Genomic DNA, 14,739 nt, shown 5'->3' with positions numbered 1-14,739 from the left:
TTTTATTGAGGTGATCTGGAACTGAACCTGCAATATCTTCAAGGTATATCTGTGTTTCTGTCTTCCAAGGCTATAAGGTAATGTGCTCTCTGCTTGGGATGGAGACTATTTTCTAAGGGTGTTTGCTTTAATCTTGTTAATATCATGTTAATAATTTAAAACTTTGTTAATAATTACTTCCCCTATTAAGCAGTCATCCTGGAAAAGATAGTCTGGAATAAAACCTAGTCATCTATCTCTGCTGTAAAGAAGTGAAGAGAAGTGAGAGACCCCTGGAATTGTCTCCTAACAGTGTGACCTTTCTGAGCCATCTCAGTTGAATTCCTCACATGTTCATGGTTTTACCTGCTTGTTCTGTCTCTTGGTACTATGTGATCACCAGAGTCTTCATTCAGCTATTCACTCCCAGGCATCGTCAGGAGTGTCACCCTGTACCTGTGCAACCTAGTGTTTGGCCAAAGACTTAATATGACCCTTATATGGATTTCTGATGCTCCTTGTATTTGATATTTTCTTCCACAAAGTTTGCTTCACCTCCAAACTTTTTTCTCTTTTTCCGCTGCTCAGCAAGACTGTAGTTCTTTGTGGGCTGCAGTTCTGAAAGTGCCTTCAGACAGAAAGTCAGAGAGATTGTAGTGCTCATTTTGTGTAATTTATTTTTCCCAGAGACCACAGTCTTACTTTTCCTATTGTTCAACTTTTAAAAATATTTATTTCAAATATTTTTTTTTTTTTTTTTGAGACGGAGTCTCGCTCTGTCACCCAGGCTGGAGTGCAGTGGCCGGATCTCAGCTCACTGCAAGCTCCGCCTCCCGGGTTCACGCCATTCTCCTGCCTCAGCCTCCCGAGTAGCTGGGACTACAGGCGCCTGCCACCTCGCCCGGCTAAGTTTTTGTATTTTTAGTAGAGACGGGGTTTCACTGTGTTAGCCAGGATGGTCTCGATCTCCTGACCTCGTGATCCGCCCGTCTCGGCCTCCCAAAGTGCTGGGATTACAGGCTTGAGCCACCGCGCCCGGCCTATTTCAAATATTTTATACAGTTTTACTTTATTTTACATTGTTTATGGTGGGCCAGCTGGTTTGTGCCTGTTACTGCCCCATGACTAAAAGTGAAGTCTATCACTTTAATTTGCATTATTTATGAATATATAGTATTATGCCAGCTAGACTGCAAGATTGCTAATGTCAGAGATGTTATCTTTTCTTCTTTTTAAGATTCTTTAGAGTGTCATGTAAGTAGGTACTCAGTAAATGCGTTTTGTTCCACAAAACACACAGTAGAAATATGAAACTGAAGTGTAAAAATTCTGTCCCTTGATATTATTGTTATGGTAATGATGAGAATTAGGATGTTATATGACAGATTAGTTTGTGGTTATTTACCTCCAGGTAAATATATGCCTACAGTTGATAACATAAAACTTTTTATGAACTGAGTTTTTGAAAGAAAAATATTACTAGAGAAATTGGATTGCTATATTAGATGGTATCAACTAAGACTTGAAATAGTGCCATTGTATTATATTTAATATTTCTCCTTGTAATGTAAATTTGTGTACTATTTTACAGATTGAAAGGGATTTTACGTATATTATTTTAAATTAATTTTGATTTTCTCAACAACTTTCTTAGGTTCAATAGCTATCCTCTATCCTCATTTTATTGAGCAAATTAAAGCTCAGTGAAGTTCTTTCATACTTAAGGTTCCAAAGTTATAAAGTGGAAGAGCTGAGACTGCAAATTGAATCTCTAAATGAAGTTTAATGTTCTTTCTGCCTTTCTGCATACCATAGGTGTGGGTTGCCACCTTTATTTTAGTTTTTTTTTTTTTTTCTTTTTGGGTGTATGTAGTTTATGCCCATTGTATTCATTCTGTGTATAGGATTATGAAGCTGAAATTTTAAATTCTTTACCTGGTGAAATTGTATAGATACCAATGTTGTAAGTTTTCTGCCTATTAAATATTTGAAACTACTTTTAAAAGTTTTTTTAAATAGTAAATCTTTAGTAATGGCATAAAAGGTATGTTTTTGTGTTACTTTATAATTACTTTAAATTGTCAATTTGATAATTAGGTTCAAACGATTGTGCAGAAATGTGTTAAAGATTGTGTATTGACATTCTCACCGTTAGGCTTGTTCTGCTTTGAAGATTAATATTCTAACATTAGAATTTTAAAAGTATATTAATAGTTTAAAACTGCTTTAGTAATTACTCTATAAACATGCATAAATAAGGATGGCATCATTGTAATCACTTTAAGCCCTTATTTGAGTAATATATCCTTGGTTGGCTTGAGTTGGAAGTGATGATCTTTGGAATATGCACATGAATTAATTGGTTACTCTGTCTTGGGGTATGTCAGAAGCACTACTACTTCAGTGAGAGGACTTTTGCAGGAGGTGTTATTTTTTACCAGCCAGTGGTGTTTTATCTTGATTTGAAGGAAGCAAGCTTTATCAACACAGAGGATAATGATTTACTTGTCTTATCCTTTCTCTTTGTAGCCTAGAGAAATTCCAGAAAATAGAGTCTTTTTTTTTCTTTTTGTTAGGAAGAAAATGTAGTCTTCATATGAAAAGCTTTGTATGCTTTTCTTATCAAAATACAGAAAGATTTTTATCTTTTGATCCACTAAATTTACTTATCAACATAGGTATTAGCTTTGCTTTTCACTCCTTCCCTCAAAATTGTAGGACAGAAATTTGGAAGTCAGGAAAGCAAGTGAATGTGACAAATGCTTATTTATCTTGTAAAAGTGCTTTATAAGTATAGTCTTTTCTTCAGCTTGTCCTTCATACCATTGATAAACTGGACTTTAAGAGAACTTATTAATGAAGGTGGCAATTTAGTTCTGCCTGAACCAATAACTAGTTATATGATCTTGCATAAATCATTTTCCCTTTCTTGAATCAGGTTCCTTCAGGTAAACAAAAGCTATAGACTATCTGAAAGCCCTTGTAATTTAAACATTCTGTCATTTTAACTGTATTATTGTTTAGTTCTTCAACTATATTATCAACTCACTGAAGCAAGGATTTCATCTTCCTTTTGATAGTTCTCAAAATATATTGCACAGCATATTTGATATAAAAATAGAAATTTGTCTACAACCTCAATTCTCAAACCTTGACTTTCTGAGACTCAGTCTTCCCCATATAGGGATCTCCTGCTCATAATTCCTTTTTTACTCATCCTTCTGCCTTTGCAAATTATTCAAATAAAAGACTTGCCAGGGACCCACAAGGCTCCATATAACTGGCTCAAATCTCCCTTGTTTACATTTCTAACCTCATCCTTTCCCATTTTTCTCCCTTGCTCTCTTAACTGCAGCCACACTGGCTTCTTGCTATCCCTGGAACAACATCAAGCATGCTCCTTCAAGGGTTTGCATTTTTTGTTTACTTCTAATACACTTTTCCAAGATATCTGCACAAGTAATTTCTTTACCTTTTTCAAGTTTCTGCTCATTGTCAATGAGTCTCACTTTAACCAACTTAACAGAATTAAAATTGCACACTCCTTCCTTTTGTGCTCATAGTTAGGTTGTATGCCTGCCCAGCCCCAAATCAAACACAAGTTCAGGGCTGTAGTGATTGTCTTTGCTGATGCAAAATCATATTTGATGGTGCAAAATTTTCATAGGGTAACTGAAAGGAACTATTAAGAATATCTTAACACATTACATATTCTAATTTAGAGGTAAAGATCTGATTTCTTAGAAATTGGTGGAAGCATTTTAAGACTCAATTATGTTTTATTAAGATGAAATCATTTGCTTATTTTCCATCTGTATATCTTCTTTGATGAAATGTCTGTTCAGCTCTTTCTCTTATATTTTCTTTATTGGGTTGGTTTCTTATTACTGAGTTTTGAAAGATTTTAATATATCCAGGATACAATGACTGTTGGATTTGCATTTTTTTCTGCCATCTGTATCTCGTCTTTTCATGCTTTTAACTAACATTGTCTTTCACAGAGAATAGTCCTTACTTTTGATCAGTTTATCAGTTTTGTTTTTATTTCCGTTTAGAGTTCCTTTTGATTCTTCTTTGACCATTAGGTTATTTAGAAGTATGTTAATTAAGTTACAAATATTTGGGGATTTTCCTGTGATGTTTCTGGTATATTTTGATAATATAATTCCAGAGAATATCATGGTATGACTTGAATCCTTTTAAGTCAATTAGGACTTGCTTTGTGGTGCAGTATATGGTTTCTTCTCTTAAATGTCCCATATGCCCTTAAGGATTTGTTTGAGATTACAGTTAAGTTATTTGGAAACAGTTTGAACATTTGAGGCTTGCTTTTAAGCTTTGGTAGGTGAAACCAGAGTCATCTTCAGTCCAGTGCTGATTTTGTCCCACTGCTAAGGTATTACCCCTCTGAGTACTGTACAGGATACTCTGTTGATCATGAGGGTTTCCCACTCTGGGTGGTGTGAATGTCAGCTGATTCTGGGATTTCCCCCCATTTCTTTTGGATGATTCTTTCCTCAGTGTCTGGTAGTTTCCTCATATGTGTGCACTGATCATCAGCACTAAAGTCTTGGGTGGGTTGGTGGTGAACCTTCTGCAGCTCTCCAGAGCTATATTCCTGTGCAGCTTCTTCTCCTGTTCTCTTTGTGGAGTCTAGATGCTTTGGCCTTCCAACCTCATCTCAGAGAGACCACTGGACTCAGCCTGGGTTTCTCCCACCTTGTGCCACATCCTGGAAACTCCAGATAGTAAGACCAATTGTCAGGTTTACCTGGTTTGTTTTATCTCTGTCAGGGATCACTTTCTTGCATTTACTAATGTCTGAAATTTGTTTAATGTATTTTTTTAGATTTTTAGTTGGTAAAGAGGGAGACAGCAACTACAGTTTGTACTTTCTGTTGGCTGGAGGCAGATGTCCTGTTTATGGATGTAAAAGTGTTGCTTTAACATTCTGTATCCATGGTTAAAAGAAAAGCTATGGTGACTAAGTACATGGGTAAATAATTTTTGAGAATATAGTTACCATGGAAGTTCTGAGGATCTTCTGTCATCTTTCTGCCAAAAAGTGATTCTGCATCAGCATCTTCCATGTTATGTTTCACAGTTCATAACCCAAGTCTTCTATGAGAAAGAAACTGGCCCAGGTTAGGTCATATGTTTGACTTATCAACTCTGGCCTGAGGTCACATTCACCAATTATGGATGCAACTACTGAAAACCCACCCTGGATATAGGATGTAGCTCCTAGAAAAGAGGGAATTGTTGTAACCTGACTGTCATTCTCTATGTGGATTTAATGTTAATATTTTTTGGCTTCGAAAGGAAAATACTTCTGTGTCTAAATGAGAAAAATAGCACCTTAAATTCAAACTTCAGCATTGTTTCAAAATAATTTGTCATGAAAGCTTCTTTTCCAATTATAATATTAGATACTCCCCTTTGTCCTGTTATACAACAGAAGGTTCTCATGCATGCTAATTGATACTGGATCAGTGACAGCAAGGAGAAGAAATGTAATAAACAGGTGTCAGAGAAATCTGTGTAAATACAGTTGAAGGAGAAAGTAAATAGGGACATTAAATTGTCGGAAATTAGAAGGTAATCAAAATCTGCTGGAAGAAAATGAGCTAGGTTATCTGCTTTCGAGGTAAGATATCTATGTTACCCTTTCTTTTCTAATGCAATTTCAGCAGAATCTGGAAATTTTGTCTTAGAACTAAGTAATGCTTTATTTCCTCAAGGTGATTGGAAAACACGGTTCTACCGGACTAAAGGCAGATGTGTAACTCAACAGGAAGGCATTGCTTTACTTGTTTTACTTTTTTGAAGCAGAATTCTAAGTATTTATTTTTAAATTCATCAAGTTTTGCATAATTAGAATCTTGAGGCTTCCCTACCTGTAGTAAATTAGATCCTGGATACCTATGTGAATATTTTTCTTGTCTAGCTAAGAAAAGGCCTAAAAATGAATAAGGATCATTGCTGCATTCTCACTGTAATGAGTAAGTAGGAGAACTTCCTATAACACTTGGTAGATAGAGGTAAACAAGTCTAATAGAGTGCAAAAATCTTGTTTTCAGGGGCCTGCGGAGTTTTGTCATACCTCCAAGATGGAATGTTTAATGTTGCTAGATGGATGTCCACAAGTGTTTAGAAAGAACTGCTATTCAGTATTTGTCAGTATGTGTTTTAGAACTATAGATGATTTATTGAGAAGTCAGGTTCCTGGGACATACTTTGATTATTTTAAGGATGGAGGTGGGAGTATAATCTACATTTTGGAAAAAGTTTTCCGGGTGATTGTTATGCATCTGAAAGTTTGAAGCCATTGTTTAAAGGAATAGGGCTATGGTGATGCTTAGATACAGCCACTTTGACATGGGGCAGATGACTTTCCCACTACTCTGTTGGAGATGTTGCTGTCAGGATTATTGGTATGCTGCCTTATAGCTGATTGTAGGAAAGGAGCAGTGTCTCTGATATGCCCTTTGTGTGCAATTGGAATAACTGTGATAGAGTTAGGAATGGATGAAGGCTTATCAAAAGATGAAGGATGATTTAGACTCAGAATAGGCCTTTTTATGTGCAATTAGACAGTCTTCAGTGATTTTCAAGAGACATAGCAACAGACTTTTGATGTCTTGCATAAATGCTAGTATTGAGAAATCTCATTTATGAAGTAGTCTCAAAGAGACATTCAAAAGAATAGATGTTTGGGTGTGTACTCAGCAGTCACAAATAAAGAGGAAGCTGTTTTCAGAATGAGCAGTACAACAAAAATATGGATAACAGTCTAAGAGAAAGGCAAGCAAAACCAGTAGAGCCTTGGAGCTAAGGAATAGCCATTCCAGTACAACAGGAATGCAGTATGGGCATTTGTAAAGAAAGGTTACAGTAACACATGTATCACAGATTATTTCAGGGATGATTTTTATGACATACAAAGAATTATTATTTTATTTTAAAACATGAGAGACTGCGCATGGTGGCTTACACCTCTAATCCTAGTGCTTTGTGAGGCCAAGGTGTGAGGATTGCTTCAGGCCAGGAGTTCAAGACCAGTTTGGACAACACAGTGAGACCCGGTCTGTACAAATTATTATTTTCTTTAATTAGCTGGGTGTGGTGGCACACGCCTGTAGTCTTAGCTATTTGGGAGGCTGAGGCAGCCTCAACTGAGGCTGCAGTGTGCTATGATTGTGCCCATGCCTCTGTATTCCAACCTGGGCAAGAGAGCAAGATCCTGTCTCGATTGATAGACAGACAGACAGATAGAAGAAAGAAATAATTGGGCAAACCGTTTAATCTTAAGTCTCAAAATGAGTAGATCTTATGTTCTCTCTGACTCAAAATTTTTGCTATTCAAATTCAATAAAAGTTGCAATCTGCAGCTTAAAATTGAGCTTGAAATCAAAAGAGTGGGTTGTTTGCAGTATTCCAGCCCATATTTTCTTTTTTTAAAAAAAGTCCAATATTTATTTAAAAATCTAATCTGCCAGCTTAGCGTTTTCCACCAACTTGGGATCTGAAACTTTCACAGTCTTCACAATCATTTGCTTAGGTGCTGCCTTTGTAGGTACCTTAGCAGCAGCCATTGCAGTCTTTTTAGGTACTTGCTTAGCTTTTTTTTGCTTCCTTAGCAGCCCTGATACCTTGTTCTCATTGAGCCTTTCTAACTTCAGGTTCTGATTCCTCTTGGCCATTATATCAGCAAGAGATGCACCAGTAATGGCCCCCTGCAATTTGACTGCTTGGCAGGTCCTTTCCTTTTGAATTTCTTCCAACTGTCCCTTTTTGTGCTTCCTTCTGTAGAGGACAGTACAGTTTATCTGCTGAGGATTCCCCTTGGAAAAGAACGCTGATTCACATTTTGCATTAAGAAACTGGAAAACCTTCCTCTTGGTCCTGGCATAGCGCCTCCCGTGTCCGGGGTAGACCTTGTACTGGCTGAAACCTCATAGCTCGACCTTCGTGGCGGCGGCTCCACGGGAGGAGAAAAGATGGCCCCAAGCTGTATTTTTGAATAATACCCTTTAAAATTCATAAAAGTCTAAGAACGCTTTGTAAATGGAATGTTTCATAGTTCACACTAAAGTGAACATAAACTGTTAAGCAAAACTTTAGATCACTTCTTCCAACAAAGGAAATGTACCCAAGAATCCATGAGAAGTAGCTTCAGAGTAATTTTTTTTTTAAATGGTGAATGCTCCGAGGTCTTGTGCTTTTAAATTTTATTTAGTTTAATTGCCAAAAGCCACGGTGGAACCGCGTAGTATTCTGAGGAAATAACCACTTGAAGCAGAGGTATTTTGCAGAACATAGAGTGGAATAAAGCCATTCTGCCTCCAATGTTTGGGTGGATGTATTTGGTACTGTAATCATTTTACTGATTGCATAATTCATTGATATAAAAGATACTAAATGGTAGCCATGTTGGACCCATTCAATATTGGTTTTTGTGCCATTCTGTTAACTTTTGTATTATTCACATATAATATAGATTTAACCAAATCTATTTTCTTATAATTGTGTGTGATTGTTTTATGAAATGTCCTTTTAAATTTTGTTAAATTTTTGTCCGTTTTTTCCACAGAAGGAGGAATGAAGTATTTAACATTTTCTGCCAGTTCTCACTTATTCAGTGTGTTCCAGAGTCTTCAATTTAAATATTGTTTGCCGGGCTTAGATTTTCATGTGTCTATTAAAAGAGTAGGAACATACTCCTCCATGCCATACATCTGCTATGTATAGCATTGATTTTTTTCCCCCTTAAGAATAAATGTATTACTTTTGTTAAGTTTATTGTAGGTTAAAAAAAAGCATATTTCTGTTTCTCCTAAAATTTGGGAAATCAATTTATATTACTGTGTAGAGTATGTAATAAATGATGTATTCTTTAATTCTGAATCTTGTATACAGTAGTTACACCCTTGTCTTTCATTAATTGATGTCCATTTGTAGGTTTTTGAATTATTCTTATTATTCTGCAAAGTTTATTTTTTAAATTACTAATGTAATGTATTGCAGTCAATTTTGAAAGAAGGGAAAAGACTTTTCTGTTTATAGCAATAACACAAAACATCTATTTTTGTGCATTCCTTTTTAGATTTCAATATGAGCTTATTAAATGTGGTTGCAATCATATATAGTTTTCACTTAATAATTTTCAGTATTGGTTGTTGCTATTGGTTTATATTACAAAATGATATTTCATAAACTGCAACAGTCCCAAAAGCCCCTCATAAATATTCATGAACTCACCCATAACAGCATACTTGAGAGAATCATCTTTTACTGCCATCGTACGACCGAATTTAAATTTATCTAATGTGTTTAACTTTTTACAGGTTAAAAAATTTACAAATAGTTTTTGTAAGAATGGTTTGGTTTATATACTCTATTTTCATTTCTAAGTTTTAATCAATTATCTACTTTTTAGTTTGCTGTTTCTCTTTTGTTCAATATTTTAAAACTTATTCAGGAATATGAAAAGATATGACACTTTTATTTTGGCTTTTGCATTTTGATTGAGTCCTTCAGTGACAAATACAGTAGTGGAATTTCTAATGATAAATATTTAATGTAAACACTGCAAATAAAATATAAGTTTTTTGAATGTATCTTTTAGTTGCACAGATTTTTAAATGCAAGAGATTAGAATGTCATAAATAAGCCTGCGCATTATTTTAAGAGCACGTATAGAGGAAGGGGTTGTATGTTGGTAAAATACATTTACTGACCCATGTGTGAATTGGTGACCAGGATTGTTAAAGCATTGAGTTCTGAAAGTTTTTCTCTTATCTTTATGTTCAACAATAGAAAGTTTTACCGTATGGTCAAATAACATCTTCATCAGGTTCTCAACAGGATACCTTAGTTAATTTTCAGCTGAGTGCTTGACAGGATTTTCTCTTTGGCTAGCTGGTTGGATGAGAGTCTAGACACTGAGAGGCCAGGCTTTCGTGGGGCCTCACAATATCATTATTGTGCATGTTGAGTAGGAGCAGCTTCCTCTGATGTAGGGGCTCCATGCACAAACAACGAAGACAAAGACAGAGCTTTTGTTCTCGAAGAGAAGAGCTAATCCGACTGCTACACACTGTGAAAAACCTTTTATGAGAGAGGAAAAAAAACTTTCCTGGAAGGTGAAGGGTTAGCAGTTTAACCTCTGACCGTAAAATAAGCTGGTAAGGGGGAAAAATGTTGGGTAAGGTAGAAGAATAACAGGAGAAACATTCATCGAGGTCTGTATGCTGTGTTTATAAAAACAGGTTAAGCAAATAACTGTCAGGGGTGGATACTTGAGTTCTAATAATACATGCATATTTCTAAACTTTTTTTGCTTATTCTTAAACATAGGTGTTTAAACTTCTTAATTTGGAGGTTGTATATTGCAGACCACACCATAAATGCAGGAAACAGTAGATGTCTAATATTTACTCTTTTTCCTAAGAAGCTCCATTATAGACTTCTTCAAGTTTTCAATATTTATTTTCTTGTTGTATGAGTACCAAATCTTGATTCTTTTTCTTCATTGTTTTTTCCCCCAATTTCCTTATTTAATATGATCACCTGTGTCTGTAGAAATAAAGAAGCAGGACACTGCATATCTGCGGTACATAATTAAGACAGTCTCCAATTTGGTATTTGGCATTTTGGTACCTATTCTGTTGATATATAGGTCTGGTGGGCAGTGTTATTATTACAACTCCTTGGAGAAGATGGTTGCAATCTTAGTGTACAAAGAATCCAGAGACTTCTGTCTGATCTTATATTGGCATTATCAATACCAGGAATGTAGTTACAGTCCATTTAGAGGTGATGGAAGTTAAGTTGCTAATAACTGTGTCATCTGTCTGCTTTTATCTACCAACCTTGACTAATTGCTTCTCCTTCTCCTGTCAGTCACATATCAATCTTGAGCAATAATTAATAATTAATTAAGGTTTTATGCACTTGGGCTTCTTGCTTGGATGTATTAATGTATGTAACTTATTCCTAAGAATAACTATACATATGGGGAAGTAGCAACTTATATTGTATTATTTGAGTCATATTCTAAGGATCAGTCTGCCATGGTATCTTTTAACTAACTTAATGTTTCTTCTGTTATTCCGATTTCCTTTGGTAACAATACACATTTCTTCCTGTAGTTACTCAGTTTCACTTTTCCCATGACAGAAAATGAGAAAAGGAGATAGAGAAAGTGAGAAAGAGGAGAGATTGTGCTGGCGATTGAGTGATAATGAGGTAAGGGCGAAGAGATAAGTATAGAAAGTAGAAGCTGAGAGTGAGTTGAAGGAAAGAAAAACACGTGAAACACATAGGTGGGCCAGTTAGGAATGGCTGGTGAGCTGTTGTGCAGCGCTCTTAAGTTTTGAACTAATAATTAGTTGACAACAAATATAAAAATTTCATAAGGAATTACTCTTTAAGACAAAAGTATAGAGGATGGCATTACAAAACAAGTGACCAGACTTGGGAAGGTCCAGGGTGAGGGGAGGTAAATTTATATGAAGAGAAAGAAAGAGCAAGTAATAACCGACCGTTTTGCTTAATGCATTATCTCTATTCACTATGGTCAAATTTCTGCATCAGTATCTCAGTATCTCAGCATTTTTTCCATCTTGCCTTACAACAATGAATATAGTGATAGTGAATAGTGATAGTGAATGAATATAATGATATAGTGATTATACATATATATACACACACACACACAGACACATATATAATCTCCACTCATCCTATCAACATCTCTCAAAGTGGGTACTGCTATTATCACTACTTTACATTGGAGAAAAGTGAGGCATAGAGTGCTGTGTAGCTTGAGAAAGATCAGGTATAGCAAGCTTGTCCAACCTATGGCCTGCAGGCTGCATGTGGCCAGGACAGCTTTGAATGTGGCCAAAAAATTCATAAACTTTCTTAAACTATTTTAAAAGATTCTCCTTTTTTTTGTTTTTTTTTTTGTGCTCATCAGCTATTATTAGTATATTTTATGTGGGGTCCAAAATGATTCTCCTTCTTCCAGTATGGCACCAGGGAAGCCAAAAGATTGGACACCTGGTGTGTAATGAGTGAATGACAATGCATGGCATGTCTATATGAAGTTTGACTTCAGTATCCAGCCACGTAACTACCATGCCGTGAATTCTTTAAGAATTCACTGAAGATAATAATTATATACTACTGAAAGTTTTAAAGTTCAAATGATAATCCCCCAACTCTTTTGTTGTTTTACTTCCTGACTACCTTTGGTAGGACAACCTAAATGGGAATTAATTGCTCACTTTCCTAGAGGATAGACTAGTATTAGAATATGCAACAAATATAAGCATATTTTTGGTCTGAGGTCGTGAATTTCAAATTTATTCTTTTTCTTTCAGTTTGTCTTCCTGCTAGTTTCTCAGCCAATAATTATTTTTCTAAATGTGTGATTCTGTTTGTTGTTCCAAAGGACATAATTCTTCTCTTTATGAGTTCTTTGCTAATCTGTTTTAATCCTTTTGGCTGTCTCATTTTCTCATTGTTTCTTACAAGTTGTGATGTAAATGCTCTCAAGAAGTTACCAGAATAAAGTAGTGTCTGCTATTCCTCGAAACTTTCTAGTGGCCAGTATCCTCCCAGATTTCAGTTGTCCTTCATGTTGAATCATGAGGTTGTCATATGGTAATATCAACATTATGGGCTCTAGTAAGCTAATTTTTAAAGTGATCAACCCTATTCTGAGATTGTATTTTCTTTTGATAGTGTGCCTGTAAAATTCAGACATCTCAAAAATGTCAAATAATATACATATGTAATGTATATATGTACCAATTCTGATTAAACAACTTGTATCGAACTTATTTTTTTTTAATGTTCTTAAGTTCAAGGAAACAGGTTTAATAATGTCAATGTTCATTTTCTTTTAAAATGTTAACCTTAGAGTCTGCAAAATTAGGATTAACTTTCCTGCATTTAGTGTGGCACATTTGAAAAAAATTAGATAAACAAAAACTATTTTCAGTCTAAAAGCCACCATAACAGATTAAAAAATTCAAGTAGCCCTTTACTTTAAACATGTGATTCTAATTGAAGTTCCCATGTCATAATACAGAGATAAAAAATAATGGCCCCCGACACACCTTACTTGGCTTATATTGTATTCATGGAATGTTTAATTATTTTTCCCAACTTAAAAATTAAGTGATTGTTTTCCATAAATATTCTGGATTTTCTTGAAAAATTGAAAGTATCTGTCAACACTGGACCCACATTCCACATGGCTGGAGCTGAATAATGGTTGCTCTTTTGAGAAAGGGAATGGGATCTATTTTTTTACTACATGTCCTTTTATAGTCTATCTTCTATAGGCTCATTCCACTCATTTATATTACCTATATATCTTAAAGGCATTTAACCTTGAAATCTCCCCTTTGTCTTTTCTACCTGTAAAAGGGAATATATTTGTGTAATGAATAAATAATTATACTTTTTCTCAGGTTTTAAAGAAAATCTTAATTAGAAAACAAGTTTATACCATATATAAAAACATTATTTTACTCTGTTTTTAAAATTGTTTGTGCTATACCTTTGGTTCTCAAAGTGTAGTCTGGCGGCCTGTGGCAGTTCTCTGGAGTACTTAAGGAGTTCTGTGAGGTCAGAACTTTTTTCATAGTAGTGAGACGTTGTTAGCCTTTTTCGCTCCCATTTCTCACAAGTATATGGTAGATTTTTGCATAGGCTTCAGGACATGATGAAGTTATAACTCTGATGACTAATGAACTGTGTACTTGGAGATTTTTGTGCTTTACTAATTTTTAAGTTTTGATTTTTAATACATAAATGTCATTTACTGTAACTCACCTAAACAAAAGTTCTTTGATGACCTCAGTGATATTTAAGAGAATAAATCAGTCCCGAGACCAAAAAGCTTGAGAGGTACTGTGCTGTACATTATGGGGTCTAACTAAAAACACGTCAGTGGCCAGTGACCAAGAGTAATTTGTATAATTACTATTTATTCTACTAGATTACTGTTTGCCTATTTCTTTCTCAAAGTATGGGGCTTTCTTAATTAGTAATGGCTTTACTCTGCTGATTTGCTTGTTATCTTTAGTGAAAATATGTAGTGAAAATAAGGACAGATCACTTTACTCTCTTTAGTGTTAACAATTACTTGATTTATTATATTACCTTTAAATCAAAATTGATCAGATTTATCTTAGAGTTAGCTAGTTACTTCTTAAAATAAGCATATTAAAATAAGCAGGCCGGGCGCGGTGGCTCAAGCCTGTAATCCCAGCACTTTGGGAGGCCGAGGCGGGCGGATCACGAGGTCAGGAGATCGAGACCATCCTGGCTAACACGGTGAAACCCCGTCTCTACTAAAAATACAAAAAACTAGCCGGGCGCGGTGGCGGGCGCCTGTAGTCCCAGCTACTCGGGAGGCTGAGGCAGGAGAATGGCGTAAACCCGGGAGGCGGAGCTTGCAGTGAGCTGAGATCCGGCCACTGCACTCCAGCCTGGGTGACAGAGCAAGACTCCGTCTCAAAAAAAAAAATAAAAAATAAAAAATAAAATAAAATAAGCAAATTAAGTTTATGGCATTTACTGTGAAAAATTGATATGATAGGGAATAATTTTATTTGCACCATTTTATATATATATATATTTCCATTGAATGGAAGGAATGGAAAATATACTCAATAAAAAACTGAAAAACTACCTTATAAAGTGTACATTAAAATTTGAAACATGATGCCTGCTTTCAGG

General features: G+C 35.3%; 1 protein-coding gene and 1 pseudogene across 12 annotated transcripts in view; one reads left to right on the top strand and one right to left on the bottom strand.

Moving 5' to 3' along the window:
- Positions 1-14,739, top strand: part of DENND1B (DENN domain containing 1B) — a 280,347-nt gene that overhangs the window by 39,253 nt on the left and 226,355 nt on the right. The window lies entirely within an intron of this gene.
- LOC106993934 (large ribosomal subunit protein eL24 pseudogene) lies at positions 7,467-9,280 on the bottom strand (annotated as a pseudogene).

This window comes from Macaca mulatta, chromosome 1 (genome assembly GCF_049350105.2).
Source record: "Macaca mulatta isolate MMU2019108-1 chromosome 1, T2T-MMU8v2.0, whole genome shotgun sequence".
NCBI classification, from domain to species: domain Eukaryota; kingdom Metazoa; phylum Chordata; class Mammalia; order Primates; family Cercopithecidae; genus Macaca; species Macaca mulatta.
This window is presented reverse-complemented; position numbering and strand designations above follow the sequence as displayed.